This window comes from Notamacropus eugenii, chromosome 3 (genome assembly GCF_028372415.1).
Source record: "Notamacropus eugenii isolate mMacEug1 chromosome 3, mMacEug1.pri_v2, whole genome shotgun sequence".
NCBI classification, from domain to species: Eukaryota; Metazoa; Chordata; class Mammalia; order Diprotodontia; family Macropodidae; genus Notamacropus; species Notamacropus eugenii.
The window spans coordinates 87,048,744-87,076,455 of record NC_092874.1 but is presented as its reverse complement, the minus strand read 5'-3'; the positions used below and the strand labels follow the sequence as shown (position 1 = coordinate 87,076,455).

The 27,712-nt window shown below is 38.6% G+C and overlaps 1 long non-coding RNA gene across 1 annotated transcript in view; it reads left to right on the top strand.

Moving 5' to 3' along the window:
- Positions 1 to 26,879, top strand: part of LOC140531182 (uncharacterized) — a 33,306-nt gene extending 6,427 nt beyond the window's left edge. Inside the window, exons 2-3 of the long non-coding RNA XR_011976295.1 lie at positions 3,917 to 4,000; positions 26,287 to 26,879. This is a non-coding gene — a long non-coding RNA (uncharacterized lncRNA). The remainder of the gene's footprint in view (positions 1 to 3,916; positions 4,001 to 26,286) is intronic.
- The last annotated feature ends 833 nt before the right edge of the window (positions 26,880 to 27,712 follow it).

The window sequence follows — 27,712 nt, the reverse complement described above, 5'->3', positions numbered from 1 at the left end:
GTATCAGCCACACCTTGGTAAACTGTCAGGTTGAGGGCCTCAAATTCATTGGTGAGTTAGGTGGATGTTTACCCCAAGCATGTGAAGACTTTTCCCAGGGAGATGGGCAGATGAGAACCATTTGTTCCAACGTCCGGGAAAGTGGCTGAAGCAGGTGCCGTGGAGCACTTAGAGGTTGTCAGTTATCGAAGATGCCAAGGTAATCCATGGCATCCCTTGGTCATCACAAGTCATCCTGATTTTTGTCTTTCCACAGAACTTTGATGACTCTGGAAGGGACAGTGAGGCCGATGACTGCAACTCTTTCTCCCTTAAATCCAGTTCACAGAAATTAAGACATCACCCTGTGATGTCATCAGTCTTTTGAAAAGAAGAAGAAAGAACAAACTTGGAAACAAAGCCTTTTCTTTTCTTTTTTTTAAAATTTATTTATTTTTTAACACAGTTTATAACAGATAAAGCAATTCAAACTTTTAGTTAGGTGATCTTTTTAAAGCATTTACAATATGGACCACAAAAGAATTTTTTTTTTAAACATAAGCCAACTGAGACACAGATAATATTTATGTTGCTAACTTCACAAGCTCTTGACCTAATTATCTCCACAGTATTACTAAGAATAAAAGGACCCTAACTTAATATTGTTGGTCTAAAGTCCTATGCCTAATAGCTTAATTTTAGACAGCCTCGGATGTTCCTTTACCGAAATTGAATAGATCTGGTATTAAGCTTACAAACCTTTTGACCGTAGGAAACTGCCACCAAGAGTAGGGACATTGCAGGGAAACAATATCTCCCCAACTTCATGTCTATTCCAGGCAGGAGTAGATTGTCTACCTGCATTCAGTCAGGCTTAAAGTGTGCCAGGTGTCAGTGGGGAAACTGAGTCCGGAGAATCCCACCTCAGCCTATGCTAAACAGCTTCTCTCCCACTCTTCCCTTGAGATCACCTATGCAGTTCATACCAGCATCTCATGAGCATACTGGCATCATGTAATGGAGGCTCGGATCGCCTTTCTTGCTTCCCATGCCTGGAGTTAGACTCAGAAGAACAGTCACTTAGTAGTCCTATAGCATCTCAAAATGGCAAGTTCCTATAACCAGGTTTAAAATATGATTATAGTTTCACTTTGGCTAAGGAACATCTTTTAGGCAAGTCTTAAGTGGCTTACCTGTCTTTCTATACGTGTTCTAGTTCCTGATTAAATGGCAATCATAAAATCAAATTTACCATTAAAACCTTGACTTTTCCATCAATGCCAAATTTTATCAGAGGTTACCTTCCTCTTGGAAAGTTAGACTGAAATTCTTTTCTCCAAACTAAAGATGTCATTGATTTATTCTCAGTAATTAATTCAGTCTATTGTTTTAATACTAATTGCTTTTACCTTACTTTGTAACATGATCAATTTTTCTCCCCATCATCCCCCTCCCCCCACTTCCTCATACCTTGCATTCTGGTTGCTCCTTCCCTCGATGTGCCCTCCCCTCCATCACACCCCACCCCTGTCCTATCCCCATCTTCTCTCTTTTCTTGCAGGGCAAGATAAATTTCCATACCCCTATCCCTTTAATTCTTATTTCCCGATTATATGCAGTAAAAATTCTCAACATTCGTTTCAACTACTTTGAATTCCCACTTCTCTCCCTCCCCCTTCCTTCCCCAGCCTCACTAAGAAGGGAAGCAATTCAATACAGACTAAACATGTGTTGTTTTGCAAAAGACTTCCACAGTAATCATGTTGTATAATACTAATTATATTGCCCTCTGACCTACCCTATCCTCCTTATTTCTCCCCCTACAATTGACCTTGTCCCATCTCGAAAGTGTTTATTTCTAGTGACTCCCTTCTCCCATTTGCCCTCCTTTCTAACATTCCCTTCACTCCACTTATTGCCTCCTCTCCTACTTTCCTGTGGTGTGATGTAAATTTTCATATCAAATTTAGTGAGCATGTTATTCCTACCTTCGGCCACATGTGGGGAGAGTAGTTTTATTTCCCTCGCCCCTTCTCCCTTATCTCCTCTATTGAATAAGATTTTTCTTATCTCTTTTATGAGTTATAGCCTGCCCCATTTCCTTACTCCCTTTCTCACCCCTTGATTTTTACTTTATTTTATTTTATTTTATTTTATTTTATTTGTGTGTGTGTATGTGGATATCATCTCTTCTGATATAACACACCCTGTACTCTCTATCTATCTATGTGTATATGTGTGTGTGAGTGTGTGTGTACAATCTCTCCAACTACCCAAATACTGAAAAAAGATTCAAGAGTTAAAAATATTTTCTTTCCATGTAGTAATATAAACAGTTCAGCTTTAGAGAGTCTTTTATGATTTTTCTTTTTTTTTTCTCCTGTTTACCTTTTCATGCTTCTCTTGATTCTTGTCTTGGGAAGTCAGAATTTTAAATACTGATCTGGTCTTTTCCTCATCATGAAATCTTCAAATTTGTCTCTATCACTGAATGTCCATTTTCCCTTGAAGTATTATATTCAGATATGCTGGGTAGGTGATTCTTGGCTTCAATCCCAGTTCCTTTGACTTCTGAAATATCCTACTCCAAGCCCTTTGATCATTTAATGTTGAAGCTGCCAGATCCTGTGTTATCCTGATTGTATTTCTACAGTACTCAAATTGTTTCTTTCTAGCTACTTGCAGTATTTTCTCCTTGATCTGGGAACTCTGAAATTTGGCCACAATGTTCCTAGGAGTTTCTCTGTTCGGGTTTTTTTCAGGGGGTGATGGATGAATTTTTTCAATATCCATTTTGCCCTCTGATTCTATAACATCAGGGCAGTTTTCCTTGATAATTTCATGGAAGATAATGTCTAGGCTCTTTTTTTTGATCATGGCTTTCAGGTAGCCCAATAATTTTTAAATTATTTCTCCTGGATCTATTTTCCAGGTCAGCTGTTTTTCCAATGAGTTCTTTCACATCATCTTTTATTTTTAAAAATTTTGGTTTTGTTTACTAACTTCTTGGTTTAACTCATAGTCCTTCTTTTCCCTGGACTCAATTCTCTCTTTCAATGAATTATTTTTTTCAGTGAGCTTTTGAACCTTCTCCTCCATTTGGGTAATTCTGCTTTTTAAAACCTCCTTCTCCTCCTTGGCTTTTTGGACCTCTTTTTCCAATTGAGTTAGGCTCTTTTTAAAGCTGCTATTTTCCTCAGCATTTTTTTGGGTCTCCTTTAGTAAGCTGCTAACTTGATTTTTAAGGTCTTTTATTGCCTGAGCCAAGTTTAAGTCCCCTTTGGAGGGAGAGCCTTTGATTTCCTCTGACAGTATGGCTTGTTCTTCCTCATCTGAAAGGATGGGGGGGAGACACCTGTTCCCCAAGAAAGTAACATTCTATGGTCTTATTTCCCCCCCTCCCCCTTTTCTGGGCATTTTCCCCAGCCAGTTACTTGACTTCCGAGTTTCCTCTCCACACCCACCTTGCCTCCAGATCCACCCAGCTAGTGCTTAGGGGCTGAGATTCAAATGCTGTTTCCCAGCCTCAGGGCTTTTGGCAGGGGTGGGGCTGCTATTCAGTGTGAGATTAAGTTTAGGTGCTCACGTCGGGGCAGGGCCGCCACTCAGGGCTCAGTTCCTTCAGGGGGTTTATGTGGAGACCTTCAACAATGGATCAGAGCTCCTGCTTGCTCTGGGAGCCTCTGTCTGCTGCTGCCTCCGCTGCTGCCTCCTGAGGGGGCCTGAGTCATGGGGACACCCCACTCCCCTCTCGGCCAGCCTCAAAGACCCTCTCACTGACCTTTGGCGCCTGTGGGTGGAGGGACCTGCGCTGCTGCTGGAGAATCTGTTCCTGGAGCCTGCTGGGACCTGCTCCTCTTGGTGCTGGGCTGCCAAGGCAGGGCTGGGCTCTGCTCCAGGTCCCGTGTGTGACAGACCTTTGGTGTTGGTTTTTCAGGTCTCTCAGGAACAGAAATCTCCTCCACTCCATTGTCCTGTGGCTTCTGCTGCTCCAGAGTTTGTTGGAAGTTCTTCTTTACAGGTATTTTATGGGCTGTGGGTTAGGAGCTAGCATATGTGTGTCTTTCTATTCTGCCATCTTGGCTCCTCCAACAAAGCCTTTTCTTAAAGATAAAACCTGAAACACATCCTTTAATTGACTCAGAAAACTTGTCTTTGAATATCGCCTTGGTACCTACTAGCTGTACCCTGGAGTCTCAGTTTCCCTATCTGTAAAATGGGAATGATAGTGCTTGCACAACCTATTTCATAGGGCTGATATAAGGAAATTAAACCTTGCACTCTATATGAGTGTGAGTTACTCATTATTATTATTTGCTGCTGCTGCTACTACATCATTTGTATGAAGGTATAAATGACAGATTTCAGGTCCTTTACTTAAAAAAAAGTTCTATTGATCTTCATTAAAAACGATTACTGTCACTTCCCTTCCCTTTACTTCTCTTAACACAGAACCCTCCCTATAACAGGGAAACAAAAACAAGTAAACACATTAACCGTGTCTAAAAATGGATATCTCTCTACACTTATTGTCCACCATCTCTTTGCTGAGAGGTGGGAGGTGTGCTTTATCATCATACCTCTGATGTCAAGGTTGGTCCCTGAATTGATCAGGGAGGGTTCTAAAATATGTCGTTGATGTTTTCCTTTATGTTATTGTAATCATCATGAAAATTGTACTCTTGGTTCTTTGCTTGGTACTCTTGCATTACTCTACATTAGTTCATACAAACTTCCAATTTTTCTTTGAATTCTTCCTGCTTGAATTTCTTGTACAGCAATAGAGCAATTCCATTCATGTGTCACAATTTGCTTGGTCATTCCCAATGGATGTGTATAATAAACTTTACTTCTAGTTCTTTTCTATTACAAAAAGTGTGGCTATAAATAGTTTTGCACATATGAGATATATTAAGGTATGTGTCTAAGAGTGACTTTCATGATTTCATGATTAAAAATATCATTCCAAATCACTTAAATGAATGATTCATAGTTCCATCCGTAGTTAATGTTTTAATAGTTAATCTTTTCATAGCCCTTCAAAAATCATTTTTGATCTTTTGTTTTTGTCTATCTGATAATTATAAGGTAGAGCATCAGAAGTATATAACTCACATTTCTCTTATTATTGATTTAGTACATCCTTGCTGTCAGTATTTTGCATCTTCTCTTCTGTTCACATTTTTTGGGAGGGATTCTTCTTACATATTTGTCTCAATTCCTTAAATATGTCAGACCTTTACCCGAGATATTTTCTACAAAAAGTTTCCAAATAACTTGTTCTCTTCTATTTTTACCTGCATTGATTTTGTTTGTATGAACCTTTTTAATTTTGCATAATCAAAATAATTCATTTTATCTCCTATGATCACTCTTCTATTTCTTGTTTAGTTAAGAATTTTACTCAACCATAGTTATATAAGATATTTCCCTTTATTGTCTTTTAATTTTTTTATTATATGGTCTTTCATATTTTTCATGTACCAATTTGGAATTTTTTTGTGGCTCATAGTATGTTGGTTTGAATCAACCAATATCTGCCAAGCTATTTGCAGTTTCTTAGCAAACCTTGTGGAATTGGGATTCTTACTTCAGTAATTGGTGCCCTTGGTTTAATGAACTCCAGGTTTCTGTTTGATTGCTTAGGTTTCTTGCTTATTTTATCTATTTCACTGATCAACTTTTCTAGCATTTACCAATAGAGTTGATTACTGTTTAATAGCATGATTTGAGATCTACTAATACCAAATCTCCTTCCCTCCTGTTTTTTCTAATATTTCTCTTGAGGTTCTTGACCTTGCATTTTTTCAAATGAATTTTATTATAGTAGCTTCTTGGTAGTTTAGTATGATACTAAATACATAAATTAATTTAGGTACTATCATTTTAATTTATTGGCACAGTTCATCTCTGAACATTTAATCTTTCTCCCATTTTTTGAGGCTCCCTTTATTTCCATGAGGGTTGTTTTGTAGCTATACTTGTGTAAGTCCTGAATACACCTTTGATTGACTCTCAAATATTCATTTTGTAGTTAAACTAATGAAATTTTTTTTCTTTTATCTCTTCCTGAAGCATGTTTATACTAGAACTCATTGTTTTTTCTGCCTCCTTCCCTCTTCTAACCTTTCCTATTATTATCAAGGTCACAATCATCCTAGTCACCCAGGCTCACAACTTACACATCATCCTCTCCCTCTCAATCACCCCACGTATTCAAACTGTTATCAAATCTGTCATTCCTACCTTTTTCTCCATACCATGACTCATTCCACCACATTGTCCTTCTCCATAACTATTTTCAGGTCATGTTGCTTTGTTATTCTTTAACATTCTTCCCTTTAACCTGCTAGGTCCCCTTCCCCCCATCCTTTACCTTTTTGCTGGTATTTTTACAAGATTTTTCAAGAGACTCATCCACTTTAGAGTTCTACTTTTTATTTGGCACTCTAAGAATTAACATGAACAAACAGCATCCTATACTGCAGCATTGGCTACATATTGAAGTTGAGAGAACAGTGAGATCAGTAAAAAAGTTTTTTTTTTTTTTAAAGAGGTTATTCACTGTTGTCATGAAGAAAGAAAAACTGCTTCTCATGATTAAGATAATACAAAGACTGGAGTACTAAAAATCGGGGAAAAAGGCAACATTTACTGATGAAATTCACTTTGTGAAAGAAGTGGAAAACACACAGAAGTAGAACCAGAAGAGAATTTATAGGTCATCTAGTTCAGTCTTCATTTAATAGATGAAGAAACCAAACCTCAGAGGCCGTCTAGTTCAACAACCTAATTTTTAAGGATGAGAAAACTGGTGAGCATGAACATTTTTCAAGGATCAGTGCCAACACTGGCAGAGCCATACATAGAAGTTATTATTCCTTGGATTAAATTTGATTGGTAAGAGGAGAACGAGAGTACAGGACTGCCTGATGGTGGGTGTGGTGATGTTAGAAGAGAGAGGCATCCTGCCATATAGAGAATCTTTAGCTGGCAGGAGAGGCCCCTCATGGCAATGGGCCAGGGGTGATTATGCCATATGATAGCACAAACTGAGGAAAAAGACTACAAAGTCTTGGAGGTATAAGAATGGCAATTCCCTTGGGGAATAAGCATACGGACTTCACTATTGGCATCGTAGGATAAAATTCCATTCTTGCCATGTTAATTGTGGCTCTAGTCTGGGGCCCTAGTAGAATGAATGGTTTCTATTAGGGAGTCTTCGTAGATAATATATGGTTTATCTAGATTGTAGCAGGCCTTGAATGGCTACCTTAGGAATTTATATTTTGTCTTGGAGTTAGGGAATTTTTGAAGTGTTATAATAGGGGAATTTACATAACGTAGGCAGTATTTTTTCTTGTTTTATTTAAATAATATTTTATTCCTCCCAATTACATGTAAAAACAATTTTTAACATTGATTTTTTAAAAATTTTGAGTTTCAGATTCTCTCCCTCCCTCCCTCCCCTCTCTGAGACAGAAAGCAATCGAATTTAGATTAGACGTGAGCAATCATATGAAACAAACTTCCATATTGATCATTTTGTGGGAGAAAACTCAAGCCAAAAAGAAAAAAAAAGGTAAAAAATTGAATGCTTTCGTCTGCATTCAGACTCTTTTAGTTCTTTCTCTGGAGGTGGATAGCATTTTTCACTTTGAGTCCTTTGCGATTGTCTTGGATCATTGTACTGCTGAGAATAGCTAAGTCGTTCACAGTTGATCATCATACAATATTATTGTTACTGTACTCAGTGTTCTCCTGGTTCTGCTTATTTCATTGTGTCAGTTTATGTTTCTGAGTTTTTCTGAAATCATTTTGCTCATCATTTCTTATCGCACAGATCCTATTCCATTACAATTATATGCCACAACTTGTTCAACTGTTGCTCAATTGATGGGCGTTGCCTCAATTTCCAATTCTTTGTCACCACAAAAGAGCTGCTATAAATATTTTTGCACAAATGGGTTCTGTCCCCTCTTTTGATTTCTTTGGGGTACAGGCCTACTAGGGATATTTATGTAGTATTTTAAGAAGTGGTCCTGAATAAGGGAAGTATTGCTTATGGAAGAAAAAGGAATATTTCCACAATCGCTAACTTAGAAGACTAATAATAGTAGCACACAAATAATGATTGTTATCTTTTGCTGGAACTTTTTCACACTGGGCTTTTTTCATAGGATGAATCACAGGGTGATTCGAAACTAGAACAGAACTTAGAGGTCAGCTGATCTTGCCCTATCTTTTTACAGATGAGGAACTGAGGCCCAGAGAAGTTGGGATTCATCCTTAGTTTGTGAATTCCTTGAGGACAAGGGACTTTCTTTGTGTCCTAACCCTTAGCCCAGTGCCTGGCACATAGTAGGTGATTAATAAATGTGTGTTGATTTGTTCAAGGTCATGCTGACCTCATAAGAAATGAATAGTCCTTTAGGAAAAGTAATGAGGTAGAATGGAAAAGGGACTGGATTTAAGATAAGAGGACTTAGGTGTAGATCTCTGGTAGCTCTGCTTAACTTTCCTATTTCTGTTGAGGATTCTACATCTTTCAAGTCATGTGGTTTTTGTATCCTTGGAAAAATCTTCAATTCTCTGTCCTTTACCCCTCACATCTATTCAGCTGTGGAGCCCTGCCTACGCAAGCTCTGTAACATTTTGGACCCCTATCCCTTCTCTTCACACGTACAGATCCCACTCTAGTTCAGGACTTTATTTCCTGTTGCTTGGAGTATTGAAATAGCCTCTTAATTGGTTTCCCTGCCTCTATACTTTCCGCTCTCCAATCCATTCTTTGTAAAGCTGCCAAACTGATATTCTTAAAGCACAAGTCTGACCACATGACTCCCCTGCTCAAGAAGGGTCAGTAGTTTCTCATTTTTGCTCAGAGAAAATATAAGGTTTTGTATTTAAAGCCCTTCAGAACCTGGTTGTAATCTATCTTTTGAGAGTAATTTCACACCACTGTCTTTCACAGATCTATACAGGGTCTAGCCAAACTGGCCCCATGTATGTTCCCTATACATGACAATCTATCTCTCAGTATTATGAAGAACAACTGTCAAATTGTCTTGTCTATCTGATTTTGTAAAAATCGCGAAATTCCTGGAGTTTTGTCTTTGCCATCTCCCATCACCCTTTCTTCAACATCTATTTCCTTCTGTTACACTTCTGCTAGACTTCTTAGTTCCCTCATATGTCTGGATGAGGTAAGTGGCTTGCCCAAGGGTCACATAGACAGTAGTAAAACTGATACTAGAAGCCAGATCTCTTGACTCCAAGTCTGGGATTTTTATGTGAAACCACATTATTTTAAGGGAGTCTGGGAAGCCCAAAGTAAAGACTATTCTTAGACAACTTCCACTTACAAGATTCTAAGGAATCAAGGATTTCCTGAGTTCATGGGCTCCCGTGGAAGTTGATGAGAGGATAAGATTGACAAGGTAAGGAAAGGAGAGTGTTATTCCTTAACTATTTTTCATTTTCCTCTAATAATTTAAAAAAAATAATTTTATCTCAGACTGAACAAATACCAAATAAAACGGGCATTTCCATATGTGAAATAGAATAGAAAAAAGGATTTCAGATAACATTTCATATCTGTTCTACGTATAGTTTGCTTTTCCCTTAAGTCTATAAGTTCATTTTGTAGCTTTCAGATCTATCCTGCTTTTCTGTACTTCTCTCTGGTCTTCCTTCTATTTTCTCTAGCGTTAAAATTAAAAAAAAAGATACCTTGATGACCTTCTCTTTTCTACCCCTGCCGTATTTCTTTCCTGTCTCACCTTCTAACCTTCCAACTTCTCATTAGGGGAAGAAAAGGAAAAAATAAAGCTTTTAAAAATGCATGCATGGTTAAACAGAAGTCAAACTGCCACATTGGCTGTGTCTGAGAACGTCTGATTTTGCATTTTGAGCCCATCACTTCTCTGTCAGGTAATAGTTACCATATTTTAGCAATCCTCTGGAATCGTACATCACAATTGGTCATGCATTGATCTGAGTTTACAAGTCTTCAAAACTGTTTTTTTCTGTATAATGTGTTGTTACTGTATAAATTGGTCTCCTGGTTCTGGTCGTTTTCGCCTCTGTATCAGTTCACATAGATCTTTCTAGTTTTCTCTGAAACTAACCAATTTATCAGTTTTTTTTTTTTTGGCAAGGCAGTTGGGGTTAAGTGACTTGTCCAGGGTCACACGGTAAAAATCAAGTGTCTGGAGGCAGATTTGAACTCAGGTCCTCCTCACTCCAGGGCTGGTGCTCGATCCACTGTACCACCTAACCACCTCCATTTCATCATTTCTCACAGAACAATAATATTGCATTATATTACCATACCGTAATTGTTCTGTCATCTCTAACAGGTGGGTGCCTTCATAATTTTCTTTTTTCTTTTTTTTTTTTTTGCTATTGCAAAAATAGCTATTATAAATAATTATGTACGGTTCCTTTTTCTCTTTCTTTGATCTCTTTGCAGTGGGGGTGGGGAGAGAGGCGGTCCTGTCTTCATTCTTATTCCCAGTAATACTTGAGAAAGAACTGCTCTTTTTTAAGGCAATAATAAAGTGATTTCTCACAGAAAGAAGGAAAGGACCGCCTCAGAAGTCAATGAGTTGCCTATTGTTGGAGGTGCTGAAAAAGAAGCTACGGTAACCACTTGTCTGAGGGCAGCATTCAGGGAATTCACGCATTAGAACAGGGCTGGTAGAGCTGACATCTCTGGTCCTTTCTCCCTCTATAATTTGACATTTATGATATGAATAAGTATCCCTATTATAGAACATTCCCCTGACCTATTGCATGCTTCCCCTATATCCATGCTTTGAATTACTTGGAAGAAAGGGGCCAGAGAAATTGAAAAATCTCCAAATCTTTACAGTGATTTTCAATGGTAACTGACTGAAGCAGCAGAGTTCAACCAGGATATTTATATACATATAACTGTAACATTTAAGGATATCTCATTTAGCTAGCATACCTGCCCTTTTCTTCTCCTGGTAGTGGGAGCATCTGTGATAATTTGCATGGCCAAAATGTTTGACTCTTCATTCAGCTGAATATTCATTACGTTTAAGACTAGGGGTGGGGAACGAGGCTACAGGTTCCCCACCCTTGTCCTAGGTATAACTTAGAAAATGCCTAGCTGTGGGACCCTGGGAAAGGCAGTTAGGTGGTGCAGTGGATAGAGCAGTGGAATCAGGAAGACTCATCTTATGAGTTCAAATCCAGCTTCAGACACTTACTACCTGTGTGACCCTGGGCAAGTGCCAAGAAAACCCCAAATGGAGTCACAGAGAATTGAACATGATGGGGCAACTCTGGGCAGATTACTTCTCTTAACCTCAGTTTTCTCATCTGTGAAATGGGGACATTAGCAATTGGTTCTAAGAGTTGTTTTGAAAATCAAATGAGATAATAATTATATAGTGCTTACCCCAGTACCTGGCATGTGATAAGTGCTATGTAAATGTTATTACAATTATCATCTGGGCAGATGACTTAACCTGTCTGCCCCAGGTTTCTCATCTGTAAAACAGGGATAATAGCAACTAGTTCTCAGGGTTGTTGTGAGGATCAAATGAGATAAAATTTGTAAATCATTCTACAGGCCTTAAAGTATTATATGTGTTTATTGTCATTATTACTCATATGGAATAGAAAATATGATTAGCTTTGGAGTCAGTAGACCTAAGTTTAGTCTTGTCTTGCACCCTAATTAGAAATGTCTTCTCAGGCAAGTCAGCCTTTCTGAACTTCAATTTTCCATTGGTAAATACATGAATCCTTGACTGGCTCTGGAATTTCCTCTATGTGGGTATTCTTTCCAGGGCTGTGAAGCTGCTCAAATGGAAATGGGGGCCACTCATCCATACAGAAGTATCCCTGTGAACTGCAGATTGACAGTTTTAAAATGTAATAGCGTATTTTGATTTATTTCATTAAATATTCCCCATGACATTTTAATCTGGCTGCTGCCATACTTACTCCGAGGAGTGTATTTGACACCTTTGGTATAGACCACAACTTATCTGCCCTTTGTCATCCTGGGTGAATCTTGTGTTTGACTTCCTGTCAGTCATTGAAGAGTTAGTTACTCAATGAACTGGAGACCTTTCTCTAGGTCTCTTTACATTCATGGATACCTGTTAGCACTTAAGCCATCTACAGGACCATAGATTTAGAGCCAGAAGGGACCACAGGGGTGAGGGAATCCAAGCCCCTAATTTCACAGATAAGGAACTGAAACTTAGAGAGGCCAAGGGACTTGACCAAGGTCACACAGGCAGTAAGTAGCAGAGCCAGGAATTAGACCTAGACCCTCTGATCCAGGATCTGACTCTTCTCCTTATACCATCTTTTGTTTCTCATTCTTCCTAGATGATTGGACCATGCCCTTTTCCAGCCCTATATTTCTTGAACTACATCTTTTAGTCTATTTCTTTTTTTGTGCAAGTCATCATGGGTAGTATATGGAAGCTTACTTTTATCATCCCCCCCTCCACGATAATATTAGTCCTATTACTTTTCTTACAAAGTTGTTGTAAGGAAAGTAGATGGTGAATTTTGAAATGTTATTGGAATAGAATTAGTTATTATTACTCCCTGTAACACCAATGTGATAACCACAGCAGTTGCTATGGATTTGCATGTGTATTTCTTGGGTAAATTTGCAAAATATAAACTCTCCTCCTCAAAGATGAAGCCAAGACATTGATTCAGACACTAGAAAGCCAAATCCATTATAGTAACAAAGAAATCTATACACATTATCAATGCAGGGAACAATCCCTCCCCACAAACAAACTCCCTTAGGCAAAATCACTCCTTTTCTCACTCATACTAGTTGCTCTGCTCTGCTTGCTGTCTCTCTCTCAGCTCCACCATTCATCAAGCTCATTCCACCATCAGCTACATGTGACTCAAACTATGGGTTGGCCAGAGCTCAAAGCAGGTCATATGGATCTATTAAGGGGCAGGGAAGATCTTCAAATTCCCTTACCATTACACTTCCAAAACATGGTTCTCATCTTTCTTCCTAGGAGAAATGCTTTAGCTATAGGATTGAGGCCTGAAGACTTAGTTTAAAAAAAAAAAAAAAAAAGGTAACATTAAAATATATTCTGATAGGCATGTTCCTGCACACATGGTGGTAAATATGGTAGCATGGAAGTCTAGAGATATTGGCAGAATTTAGAGTTAAAGAGTCCTGGGCTCAAATCCTGCCAGGGTTTCTTATTAGCTATGTGAACCTGGGAGAGTCACTTAACTACGCTTTGCTTAAGTTACCTCATCTGTAGAAAAAGAGGGTTGAATTTGAGCTCTTCCAGCACTAACTCTACAGTCTTATAAAATATAGATTCATGTTCTCTAATTATAGCCACTCAAAATTACCAGCATGGCACTTTACATTGCAAAGTCACGTTATAATTATGCATATGATTTTAGGACTGGGGGCCTATTGTCTGTGTATTTGTCTCTCACATACATGCACACTCACAAACATGTAAAAGCTGATGGAAATTAAATTTCATAGACTAATGTTTATATCACTTTCCCTCTTGAAAAGAATCGTTGTGCATCCGTTCACAGCATCTTCGTCTCCTAATTAAGACATTTGGAGTTTTTATCTGTTTTCTTCCTTTTTCTCCTACACTTTAGTTTGACTTCTGTCCCTGCAAACTGGTGATTTACATCTGAGACTTCTCAGATGTGTATGAAATAGGCAGGGGCATAAGTGTGTTTGCATATGATTTGCATATAATCGGCAGTATTTTTTTGAGCCTGCCATCAGCACTGAGCTTTCTTCCAGTGGCTAGATACTGGTTGCTGAACTGCTGAATTCACAATATTGTCTTCTCACCCAGGAACATTTCCATCTTTACCACCCCTTCCTTCTCTTATTTGACAGAAGAAGAAACTGCGGGCCAGAGTGTCTGCTTCAAGGTTGCTCAGTCAGTTGGGTGGGAGACCAGAAGAGAGAACTAGGCCTTCTTGACATCCTGCCCAGTGAACATCTACCTAAATCATACTGTCTTTTACTGGCTTGTTTACTATCATTTTTTTCACTATTTTTTGCCATCTTCCATGTTTCTCAGAAAGCAGCCATTGCTAGGGCATTCTCTCTTGCTCCTCTTGTTTGTGTCATGTTTTGGGGGGTTGGATAGCTAAAGAAATAGTCTATAATAGAATCATTGCGTAATGTGATGTCAACAGATTAGTACATGTTTACTGAGCTTCAATATATCTGGCATGATATACAGATTGTTGGGGATAGAATAACAATTTGTATTTCTATAACCTATATAGATATATTTATATCTCCATCTATACATTATCCATGTATGGGCAGTGGGGTGGTATGGTGGATAGAGTGTTGGGTATGGAGTCAAGAAGACTCATCTTCACAAATCCAAATTCAACCTTGGACACTAACTGACTGTATGACCCTGGGCAAGTCACTTAACCTGTTTGCCTCAGTTTGCTCATCTGTAAAATGAAGTGCAGAAGGAAATGGCAAATTACTCCAATAACTTTGCCAAGAAAACCCCAAATGGGGTCATAAAGTGTCAGACACAAATGAAAAATGACTGAGCATCTATATATGCATATACATATTTATACATACATATACCTACATCTGTATAAAAGTACGTATTTATATATCTACATACACATATCAGTTAGGTGGCACAGTGAAGAAAATGCTGGATTTAAAGTCAGGAAACCCTGAGTTTAAAGCCAGTCTCAGATACTTATTAAGTGTGTGACCTGTGTTTGCCCAAGTTTCATCAAATATAAAAAGGGTATAGTAATCATGCCTACCTTGCAAGGTTGTTGTACAGATCAAATGAAATAAGATTTGTAAGAATGCTTAGCACAGTGCCTGGCATTTTATGAGTGCTATGTGAATGTGTATTCCTTCTCCTCCCCTTCCTACCTCCCATAACACTAAGCTTTACAAAACATTTTTCTCAAGCTCAGTGATATTGGTGATAAAAAGATCATTACCCATATCTTACAAATTGGGAAACAGAGGCTCAAAAAGGTTAAGTGACTTATCCAAGGTCACACAGAGACAGACCCAGGATTTGAACCCAGTTGCAGTGCCAAGATCAGTGTGTTTAACCACTATACTTTGTTGGATACAGTTCTTGCCCATGAAGAGCTTACAATTTAAAATACAACATGTGCTTGATTAAAGTGATTGTTAACCCCTTGAAAATTGCTTTCCTTTTATGAATGCAGATCTAAGAACCTATATAGCAGGCCCCCCTTTGTATGTTGGGGTGCTTATTGATATGCTACTTCTAACTTCACGTCTGGCATTTTGTCCACTGAGCTGCCTAGAGAACAAGCTTACCCTTGATTGGCCTCAAAAGCAACCCCACAGTGTGGTTGGATGAAAAGTGTGCTAGATTTTGAGCCAGGGGATCTTTGTTCAAATCCCAGGCCAGCAATTTGATTGTGCAAAAAGTAGTGGAAATCAATGAAGATGATGAGGAAGTGGCCTTAGTCTGCCAATAGGGAGGTAACTAAATGGTGCCACTTAACCTTGGGAATCAGTTTCTATGTCTATAAAACAAGGGAATTGCCTTAGGCCTCTAAGATCATTCCTAGTCCTAAATCCAAAATCATGAACTTTTCTTAAAAGTAATAGTAATATTGAATATACTCTGTTGTATGTAACAGACAACAATGTTAACTGTTTTCTAAATATCTCATTTGATCCTCAAAACAACCCATTTTACTGTTGATGAAACTGCAGCAAATGGAGGTTAAATGACTAGCTCAGGGTCACACAGCTAGTAACAGTCTAAAGCCAGGTTTGAACTTGGGTCTACTCAATTCCAGGCCAGCTAGGTGGTGCTATGGACAGAGAACTGGGCTTGAAGTCAGTATTATTTTTCTCAGTGAGTTCAAATCCAGTCTCAGACACTTACTAGCTGGGCAAATCCCTTCCTTCCTTCCTTCCTTCCTTCCTTCCTTCCTTCCTTCCTTCCTTCCTTCCTTCCTTCCTTCCTTCCCTCCTTCCTTCCCTCCTTCCCTCCTTCCCTCCCTCCCTCCTCCCCTCCTTCCCTCCCTCCCTCTCCCCTTCTCTTCCTCTCTCCCTCCCTCCCTCCTTTCTTTCTTCCTAGAATTCATGTGTACATAATAGCTTGCAATTCTATAACTTCCTGGGGTGGATAGTATAAGGTTTTTTTGATGTTTATTATTTTTATTTTCCCATCTCTTCCTTTTTTCAAAAAATTATTTTCAATTCATGGAACAAAACAAGCATTTTCACAGCAAGTCAATTAGCTCTATTTACCTCAGTTTCCTCATTTATAAAATGAGCTTGAGAAGGAAATGGCAAAGCACCCTTGTATCTTTGCCCAGAAAATGCCAGATGGGGTCACCAAGATTTGAACACCACTGAAATGACTGACCAACCACCAAAGCAATTAAGAAAATATATTTAAAAGGCTTTGAAAATACGAAAAACTCTTTGAAAACCTTAAAATACTAGATGAATGTGAAGTAATGTTATTGTTCAGGTACTCAGGCTAGACCTCAAGAGCCATTTTCCTCACCATAATATCCCCAAAGGCTTTCCCTCTCCATCCAGTCAGCCATTTCCCCATTGCTAGCTGTTGGTCATTAGGAGAGAGCTGTCTTATTCCTACTCCTTACATAGTACCAGCCCCATTCCTGCTTGACTCAGTACAGCTTCTTGCCTTTACACACCCTCAAGTCTCAATTCAGTCCGTGAGGAGCGTGTGGCAAGAGCTTCTATCTGGTGGTGTCCTCCTGCTCCATCCTGTCCCCAGTTTCAGTAAACCCACATCTCTTTATGCTGGACTAGACGAACTACAGGCTGTGCTTTTCTTTTTTCTTGAATTTCTCAATCGTGAATTGATCTACTCTTTCTAGGTTTTCATTGAAGTAGTTGTAGGGGAGAGCTGGACTGTACTGCTTCCTCCTTCTCTGCCATCTTTGTTCATGTCTTTCAGGGCTTGAAGGCTTCCAGTAGGGAGAGAGTTGTGAGTCAGGACTTATAAGACATTAAATTTTTTCACTTTCACTTGAACCATGAAAGGGACTCAAAGAGCCACTTTATCTTTTAAGGTGTTGCCAATATTCAGTGTAGACACGACCTCTAATCATCCCGTGTTTGGGCACTGGCATTAAACATAATGTGTGGATAATTAGGAGACCTTTGATGACCACAAGTGCTTTTTAATGACCAGATAACTAGTTAATCTATCTTGCCAAGAATAGACACATAAAACTTAATTTTAATAAAGCTTGTTTAATATGTAATTATATAACATTAAATTTGCAAAGGGCCCTAGAATGATTTTCACCCTCATTACTCATACTTCTTCTGAATAATATGTCTATATTCTTTATCAGTTCAATTTTACACATGAGACTAGGGGCCCTGAGTAGCTAAATAATGGCCTACGTAGGGGTCTGGGTTGGAGTATGGATACATATATATACATACATACATATATATATATATATATATATATATATATAATATTCCAAAGGCTTCAATCACCTAAATAATCAACAAGCATTTATTAAGTACCTACTGTGTGTTGGGTAAATAGAAAAAAAAATGAAACAATCCTTGCCCTTCAGTAAGTATGTGTAAAAAATATATATAGAAAAGAAATATGAGGTATTTTTTAGAAGTGGGATTGGAATGGGGGAAGGTAGTCTAGTCTCTGTGCCTCTTAAACATGTCACGTTTTCTTTTTGCTTCCTCCCCAAATTTTACTCTTTTTTTTTCCCCTTACAGATAGCCTGAAATAGAGTTTAATTAGGAAGTTTTTTTGAACCCAGACAAGGGCCATCTGAAAAGTTCTCAGTTGGGGGGTTGGGTGGGATAGATACCACCTTGTGGAAAGGACACAAAAGGATCTCTGAGACACTGGTGCAAGGTCTGGGAAGGAGAAAGGTGGGGAAACAACTCTATCTAGCACACTATCTTCTTTTTTTAATTAAGTATCCTTTAAAAAATTTATTTAGTATTTTTTCTCCAGCTAAATGTAAAAACAATTTTTAACATTTGTTTTTAAGACTTGGAGTTCCAAGTTTTCTCTCTTCTTCCCTCCCCATCCTACTCCTCTTATTGCAAAGGCAAACAATTCAATTCAGGTTATATATGTAGAGTCATGCAAAACATTTCCAAATTTGTCATGTTGTGAAAGAAAACATGGACCAAAAAACCAAACCAAACCCTCAATAAAAATAAAGAAAGTAAAAATAAAGTATGCTTCAGTCTGTATTCAGACACCATCAGTTCTTTCTCTAGGGATGAATAGCATTTTTCATCATAAATCTTTCAGAATTGTCTTGGATCATTGAATTGCTGATCATTCACAGCTGATCATCATATAATATTGCTATCTGTACATAGTACGTTTCATTTTGCATCAGCTCATGTAAGTCTTTCCAGGTTTTTCTGAGAGCATCCTGCAAATCATTTCTTATATTACAATAGTATTCCATCATGGTCCTATGATATAATTTGTTCAATCATTCCCCAATTGATGAACATCCCCTCATTTTCCAATTCTTTGCCACCAGAAAAGAGTTGCTATAAATATTTTTGTACACATAGGTCCTTTTTGTTTTTTATCTCTTTTGGGATATGGACCTAGTAGTGATATTGCTAGATCAAAGAGTATGTATGATTTTATATGTCTTTGGGCAGAGTTCCAAATTGCCCTCCAGAATGGCTGGATCAGTTCATAACTCCACCAACAATGTATTAATGCCTCATTTTTCTCATATCCCTTTCAACATTTGTAATTTTCCTTTTCTGTCCTATTAATCAATCTAATATGTATGAGGTAGTACCTCAGAATTGTTTAATTTGCATTTCTCTAGCCCATAGTGAGTTAGGACATTTTTCATGTTACTGAGAGCTTTGATTACGTCATCTGAAAACTGTTGATATCTTTCAATCATTATCAATTTATTTTTATAAATTCACTCTTCTCTATATGTTTGAGAAATGAGGCCTTTATCAGAGAAACTTGCTTCAAAAATTTTTTCACAATTACTATTGACAACTGTATTTCCTTCCATCCTATCTCTCACCCTGTCCCTCCTCAAAAGTATTTTGCTTCTGACTACCCCCTCCCCCAATCGGTCCTCTCTTCTATCACCGCTCCCCTCTTCCTCTTCTCCCATTTCCCTCCTACTTTCCTATAGGGTAAGATAGATTTTTATGCCCAGTTGAGAATGTATGTAATTCCTTCTTTAAACTGATTTTGATGAGAGTAAGTTCATTCTTTCCTTTCACCTCCCCCCCTTCCCTTCCACTGTAAAAGTTTTTCTTGCCTCTTTTATTTGAGATAATTTACCCCATTATACTTCTCCCATTCTCTTTCTCCCAGTACATTCTTCTCTCACCCCTTAATTAAATTAAGTATTCTTGTTAAATAGATATTAAACTCCTTTATTTCTACTCTTCTGAAGAACTACAAGTACTGTCAGGAGGCAAAGCCCTAGTTGTCCCACCTTAGTTTCAGCTCCTGCTTTAATTCAGTGAACTCTTTTTAAAACCTTGTGCAGATAGATAAATATTAAAACTGGGATATTCTCAAGCTCTAGAAGAGCTAACAAATGTTGCTATCCGAACTGTCAGGTTACATTTTTACTCTCGCCAAACTAAGTGGGTTAAATTAAGTGATTAATTAGCTGTGCATCTGCCCAATTAGGTGGGTATTTTCATTCCATTTAACTTGTATGCTGACTTCTGGCTGCAGAAAGAAAATGCCACAGAACCACCTCTTCTGGATCAATTCTTGCTTCCTGCATGCCCGAGTGATGCCCAACACGAGTATTATTGTGCATTTTGGGCTCCATAGTCATTTTCATTATGTGCTCCTGACTGTGATTTACAAGAAGCAGTGAAAATGCTAAAAGGCCTGGGCCAGAAATAACCTAGAGATGGGGGTGGGGTGAGTGATAATTTTTATTGCTATTTTCAAATGACAGGAAGTCCTAAAAATAGATCTTGTTTAAGTTGAATATCCTTTCTCTTCCTTCTGTAATTCCCAGCAAAATGAGAATGTTGCACAGTGAAACATCGGGAGCCATTCTTTTATCAGTTTCCATAGCAGAGGCTCTCCACCCACTGCTTGCACATAAACAAATGGGGAAATATTTGATATTTATTGTAATGCTTTGACTATTTTTTTTGGCTTTCTTAAAAGGATGTTGATGGGGGAGGCAATGGTTCTTAAGTCAATGTGTCATTTCCAAATACCAAAGCATTTTAAAGATCCCTTTGAGTAAAGTCTCCCATTTTAGGAGCAATAGGTTCTCTAGTAAAGGACTATTTGGAACCTGGTGACATCCTAACAGCATTCAGGCTTGGGCAAAGCTTGGTTGACTAGATGGCTCCATGAAAACCATTGGAATGTTGTTATGTTTTATTTATTTATTTTTTAAATAAATGATTGCAAAAACAAGAAAGGAAGGGGTTAGGTATAAAAATCTTGATAGACTGCACTGAATAGCGTTAGAAATAGATCCAAACTGCTGCTGGGCCTGAAACCTACCTTTTGCTTTGTTTCCATTAAGGTTCACTAGCATCTGGTCCTACATACCTAAGAACCATCTGTAGTGTTGTGATCCTTCAGGGGAAAGGAGCTGATGATGGTGATGATGAAGGGCGTGGATCACATCCATCCCCATTTTTTTGGGTTTTTTTAGGGTTAGAAGCCCGATCTTCCATGGGGAAGAAAACTCAATAGAGAAAGCCTGGTACAGTGGAAAGCAAAGTTGGTTTGAAATGAGAGGACCTCTATGGTGTTACGTGGGAAAATCCCTTCAAACTTTCTGAGTCACATATTTATAAAAGGAGAGGTTTGACCTACATGAGCTCCAAGTTCCCTGGATGTAGCCATGCCAAGGGATGGTCCTGAGCGCTGTATTTAAATAGTCATAATTCCTTTCTTAAAGAGTTGTCCTAGTGGGGTTTGCATAGTGGGGTTTGTATATTTCTGTTTTCATGGTGTTATTGGTCAATTTTAAAGCATCATGGCATAGTCTAATGAAAGCCAATCTTGGAGTTAGAAAGGAAGGAAATTATGCTAAATGCTTTACAAATATTTTCTCAATTCATCCTCACAACAACCCTTGGAGGTAGGTGCTATTATTATTCCCATTTAACATCTGAGGAAACTGAGGCAGACAGAGGTTAAGTGACTTGTCCAGAGTCATACAGCTACTAAGTGTTTGATGCTGGATTTGAATTAAAATCTTCCTGAATCCAGACCCTACACTCTATCCACTGTGTCACCTAATTGCCTCTAACCTGGGTTCAAGACCTACCTTTGACACATACTATGTAAATCACTTAATCTCTTCATACCTCAAGGAACTTTCTAAAACTATAAATCATCAAACAGTTGCCAGTCTGCATTAGTGGGGGGAGTTTCCATGTTGGGAAGGCTCCACATGGATTAAATCACTTGTCTAGGACCCTTACATAAAATAAAAATTGGTCTATTGTTCCAGGCACAAGTCATTCAGGTACAGGATTCTGGTGGCTTAACTTCACAGAATTAAATCTTTTATTTTTCATGACGGTATTTTGATCATCTTAATGATTACTGTGTCCTTTACTTTTTTCCCCAGTTCTTGGTCTATTGTTCAATGCCTTACTCTTATATGTTACATGTAATTTACTACTATAGGGACATAAATTCAAATATATATAGTCACTTTTGTGATTTCATAGGAAGGTCCAGTAGGAATTATGGGAGACTTTGTAACTGGTTAATAGTATTTTGGCTCACTGAGCCTAAAAGAATGCTAAAGGAAAGAAAAAAAACATTTATTAAGCACCTACTGGGCTAAACACTTCACAAATATTATTTCATTAGATCCTCAAAACAGTCCTGGGATGTAGATACTATTTTTGTCATCCTTATTTTCTCATGAAGGAAACTGAAGCAGACAGAGGTTAAGTGACTTGCCCAGAGTCACACAAGTAGTAAGTGTCTGAGGCTGGATTTCCTGATTCCAGGCCTAGTACCCTATCACTGCACCACCTCGCTGCCAAACCAAATGACTGACATGAACATATTTTGGGACTCTTTCTAGTTCAACTGTTTTCAGATTATTGTTATTGTTTTTTAAACAGACTTGATCAAATCAATCCTAAAATTAATGGTCAGATCTTGACAAAGTCAGTAGAAGCAGAATGATGTGGTGGATAGAAAGATATTGACTCACATCCCACCTTGGATACTTATTAGCTATTTAATCCCAGGCAAATCACTTAGCCTTTTTTTATGCCTCAGTTTCCTCATCTGAAATACAAAGGAATTGAACTAGATGGCTTCAGAGTTCACTTTGAATTATAAATCAATGCTCTTCTGAACTCCTGAGTATGTGATCAAAGTATCAAAAGGTCCCAGAAAGAAACCAGTCTTCCTTTCAACCCAGAGGTCAGTTAGTCAAAGCAATATTTGAACATTCCTCATTTGAAGAATATCATACTTGACACTTTGGAGGAATTAAAATCAATAGGTTTCTACCTGGAGGCAATGTGACTGAGAACAGTATCTCCTGCAGCCAGGGGGATAGAATGCTTGGTCAGGAGTCAGCCAGGTGAGTTGAAATCCAGCCTTAGACATTTACTTGTATGACTGGGCAAATCACCTAACCCTTTGTCTGCCTTGGTTATATCAGTGGTAAAAATAGGGATCATGATAGAGCCCACCTCCCAGGTTGTTGGTTGAATACAAGGGAATAATATTTGTTAAGAAGTTAGTACAGTGCTTAGCACATAAGAAGTTTTTAGTAAAGCTTATTCCCTTCCTCTTCCTAGAGATGTTTCCAAAGATGTGGATGCTTGGGATTGTATAGGCAAACCATTGAGTGATTGGCAGAATTTCTCATTTAGATGGCTTGGTGTCATGTCTAGAAGACATCCTACCTGCCCTTAAGGGCTAGAGAAAACTGAAAGGCCTTGTCTAAGATCACACAGGTAATAAATAGCATGGGCTGAATTGTCCCCTGGCCTTTTGACTCCAAATCCAGTGTTCTTTGTCCTATACTCAGCCACCTCTGATACTTCTCTAGCAAATATTTGAATAGGGTGATCAGATGCTCTTTAGTTCTCTGTTGGGAAACCGTATTTTGATAGCAATCTTTAATATATTCAAATGATTGATATCCGATAAAATAACAAATGCCAGAAGCAAGATGGGGTAGTCTAAGGTGATCAACGTAGAAATGAATAGCATGCAACTTCACTTTGGAGACAATTGAATAATCTCCAGAAAAGACTATTTGTCTCATTTAGGGATGTGTGCATATATTATTTCAATTCAAAATGTAAAAACCACACAAAATGAGTCTTTGACTAAATCTTCTGGATGCCCCCCCCCCTTTTTTGTCTTTTTAGAGATATATCAATACAATGGACTATGTTATCGGGTTGGGTAATTTTGAGCCCACAAACCACTGAAAAACTTTCCCCATGAACAGCTGCTACCCATTACTCCCAGACCTGGTACATGCACCTCTCCCTCTTAAAGAAAGGCACCTCACTGTTGAATAACAGGGGAAGTAGCATAATTCTGATAGGACCATCAGATGATGCAATAACTAGATTAGAAAATACAGTGACAGATCTAATTAATGAACTAAATTATAATTCAGTCCAAAAATAATTGTCATTAGAAGTAAAATCACATTTCTGTCTGAAGCAGCGCCTCATCACACCAGCAACTGTGATTGGTTGTCCTTGGGAAAACCTAGAATGAGCCTCGTTCTCATTATTTCTTTAATACAATTATTACACGCCCGAAATCACCCAGGAAACCGAAGGGATTGGTTTCCCAAAATATTCCCCAGGGAGAGAAAGCAAGCTATTTTTGGGGAGGATCCGCCACTTGGTGATGCCATCCTTTTGTGTGATGGCAGGCAGGGCTCTCCATCCTATTTGTTTGGAGTCGTGTGTGTGTGTGTGTGTGTGTGTGTGTGTGTGTGTGTGACTGAAAGATTTTTTTTTTTGAGACAGGCTGCTATTCTTTTGCATTAAAAATAACGGACCAATTAATTTTAATATTTGTCTGACGGTGTATCTAAGTCAGTTGGAGAATATGTCATAGGAGGAAAATACTAATAGGATGTGTGCCAATTTACAGTTTAAGTCTGCTTCTAATATGAGCTGGAGAGCTTTTGTATTAACCTCTAACAATGGAGAGAATCAGCCACTGAGGCTGATTACTTAAGCAACCTCCAGATCCATTCGCACAGCAGATTTAAATTCCATTCATTGCCACCTACTACTCCCATCTATATAATTGTCAACTGGCCCTTATCATTATTTATTATGCAAAACTGAATTTTTTTTGAAGCATGAAGAATGAAGTCATTTCGTATGCAAACAGTTAAAACTCTCATGTGTATTCTGATTACGTACATGTTGATAAATTCACTTATGATGAGTGACAGTGTGAGATTTTGGGGTCGGATCGGTCAATCCATGGAAGACACTGATGCAAATGATAAAGTAAATGCCAGAAGTGTCCCTGGCGCATCATGGGATGGAATGTGTAAAATGTCAGTGTCTAGCCGATGTCTATTAATAACTAAATATGATTGTGTGTAATGAGCAGAGATTTTCGTGGTGATTGAAGTATGATTTCTTTTGATCTTCCAGATGTTGCTGCTTAGAAATTCATATTGCTCTTTGCTGCTAAATGCATAATGACCTTTTTAGAACCTTTTAACTGTTAAAACCCCTATTATTTTCAACACCCAAGTCAAGCTGGCAAGCTTCTATTTTTTCTCAGTGTTTGCTTGAAGCGTCTGGTCTTTTTATTCTCCTCCCAATTCTCTTTTCTTATTCTCATTTTCACATGGTGTATCCTTCAACATGGTTCTCTGGCAGAGAGCCAGAAGCCCAAATGCAAGCCTGATCTCGAAGTGTGTGACCTAGGTAGAAAGGCTGGAGATTTTACAGGCCCTCAAAATTCTGCAGGGGGAAGGGAGCTCCGGAGGGATGGGAAGCTCTCAGAAATGAAATTCTGGCAACACAAACACATGCTAACGGGGAGGGGGGAAGAGGGAAGCTGCTGAAAGAGATTGGAGGAAATACGCAGAAGACAGGAGCAAGGGCAGGTAAGTGGGCATGGAAACAAGGGAGGATGATGGTGCTGCTTGAACAGTGTCAGCATCCTGAAAGCCCAAAAAAAGCAAGGCTTACCGAGGAAAATTAAGGACAACAAAAAAAGCTCAAAAGATTCCATGCTAGAGACGAGAGGAACATCAGAGAAAGACGAGGACCACCCCTCGAGGTGGCTGGGGTAATGATAACGGTTGATGGGGGGAGACTCAAGTCTTTACCTTTGCTTTGGTGCAGTGTCAAAATTCAATGGAGCCATGACATTTCTTTCCAACAATCCATAGCCCATCTATGCCATCTCATGTTGTGGGATTCTTATCCTTTCCCATAAATCCTCCAAAGAGAGGGAGTTTACTGAGTATTTACTATGAATTTACTAGCTACTACTAAAAACTACATATCTACTGAGCATTTACTAGCCACACACTGGGCTAAGTGCTGGAGATTCAAATACAAGCCAGATAAGTCCTTGCCCTCAGGGACCTTACATTCTAATGTAACATGTAAGCAGGAGCTACAAAAGGGATGATGTGAAAGTATAGTAGAGATCTGAATCCAGGCAAGATAAGGCCCATCACAGCCTGGGCTGATTCCAGGGCCAGAGACCAAGGTTGTTGTAAAGAGGAGATGGTGTTGGTGGCTGAAGTGGAGGGAGATATCATGGTGTGGAAATCCTTACTATGCTAGAACTCTGTTTTGTTTTTTTTTTAATTTTTATTTTTTTTATCTCACTGGTAACAACCCACCATGTGGATTGTCCTTTGGCTATTTTATGTTCTTGCTATGTGACAGACCCACTTCCTTTTGTGATCATATAGAGTTCCTGCATTAAAGGCTTTTATGCAAGTCATTGTTGGCAATTAGCTTCAACCTACACAAACCTACCATACATTCCTCCTTTGGGTTGTTTTTTGGATCATTCACACTTTTGATTCTTAGGTGATGGTAGGATTTCATGATTTAAAACCACATAAAACATCACTGGAAGAATAGTAGTCTTAAAAATGGTTTGCGTGTGTGTGTGTGTGTGTGTCTGTGTTCATGTGCACATGTATGTCCATGCATTCATCAAAGAGAAGCTTTGAATTTAAAGTGATATATAATTTCTCCAGTATCATGAATTTATTATTCAGCTCTGGGTTCTGTGTGTTCTCCTCTAGCATCTATTCAAGATTGGTATAGTGACAGACAAATTCAATGGAATGACAATCTGGCTGCTTCTTCTAGTTCAAGTGGTAGAATTTCTACATCCTTCTTCATCTGTTTTATCTACAAAAGAAAAAAACTCTGAAGAGCCTGGAAAACATCGAACAATTGGCAGAGAACAGAAACCTACAATAAACTCTGATATGAAAAAAGCACCTGGGCCCAAACGGATGGCATTCTAAGAGGCTAAAAGAACTAGCTGAAGTAATTCTGGAGCTACGATAGATGGTCTTAGAAAAAAATCTAGGAAATGAGCGAAGTGTTGGAGGATTGGAAAAGAGAAAATATCTCCCCAATTTATTTTCAAAATGAGGGAATTAAGTAGGACTTTCAAACCATGGGCCAGTGAGCTTGATTTCAAATTTCTAGCAAAATTTAGAATTCCTTTTTAACATTTAACTTTTTGTTCTTAATTAGCTAACAACAAAGGAAATAATATTACTATATACAAAGAAGTGCCAAAAAGGGAATTTAGGTGAAACTGTTCATCTCTGCAGGCATATCTCGGATATACCAGAGTACTACAATAAACAAATACTGTGATAAAGCGAGTAACATGAATCTTTTTGGTTTTCCAGTGCATATAAATGTTATGTTTACCCTATAGTCTAGTTTATTAAGTGTGCAATAGTATTGTGGCCGAAAAAAACCCAACCAATGTGTGTACTGAGGGAATCCTGATAAAGCTACCCCGGCCCCAATATTCTAACTTCCTTACAATTCCCACTGAACAGCAGGCCCGCTGCCCCTAACTAGCTACTCCCCCCTCTACATCCTAACATTCACACATGCCTCACTGCTCACTAGAACAACAGGTGTGTCCATGAACTCATGTTTCTCACATAAACAGCAGGTGAGTCCATGTGATGGGATCCCAACCACTGCCTCTAGCTAGTCACTACCCCCAGACCCATTCCTCATATTTCCCCACAGAAACAGCAGATGTGTCCATGCCCTCAACCACAGCTACATCCATCCAGTCTCAGCTAGAACCACCAAACTCAGCCAGTCAGAGAGCAGCACCACCAGGATGCCCAAGCAGGATGTGGATCCCAAAATAATAGAGGGGACTTTCCCCAAGTAGGCACCCACCGAGCAATAGCAAAAGCTGTCCTTTAGGTGAATTTATGATGTAGAGAGACTTATTATAACACCATCATCATAAATATCCCCCAGTGTGTTTTTCTGTATGCATTGTGGGTAATTGCATGCACAGTTTCACTTAGGCTGGGACCCCTTCCCTATTACCTATCCCTTAACAAACCCCTCCTACCTTTTTAATATTCATAATTTCTGTTATGTAATTGCATCCTTACCCTATAAAGATTCATCTTGCTTTCCCTAAAGTTGCTGGTTCCTCTTTGAACTTAGCCTGCTTCA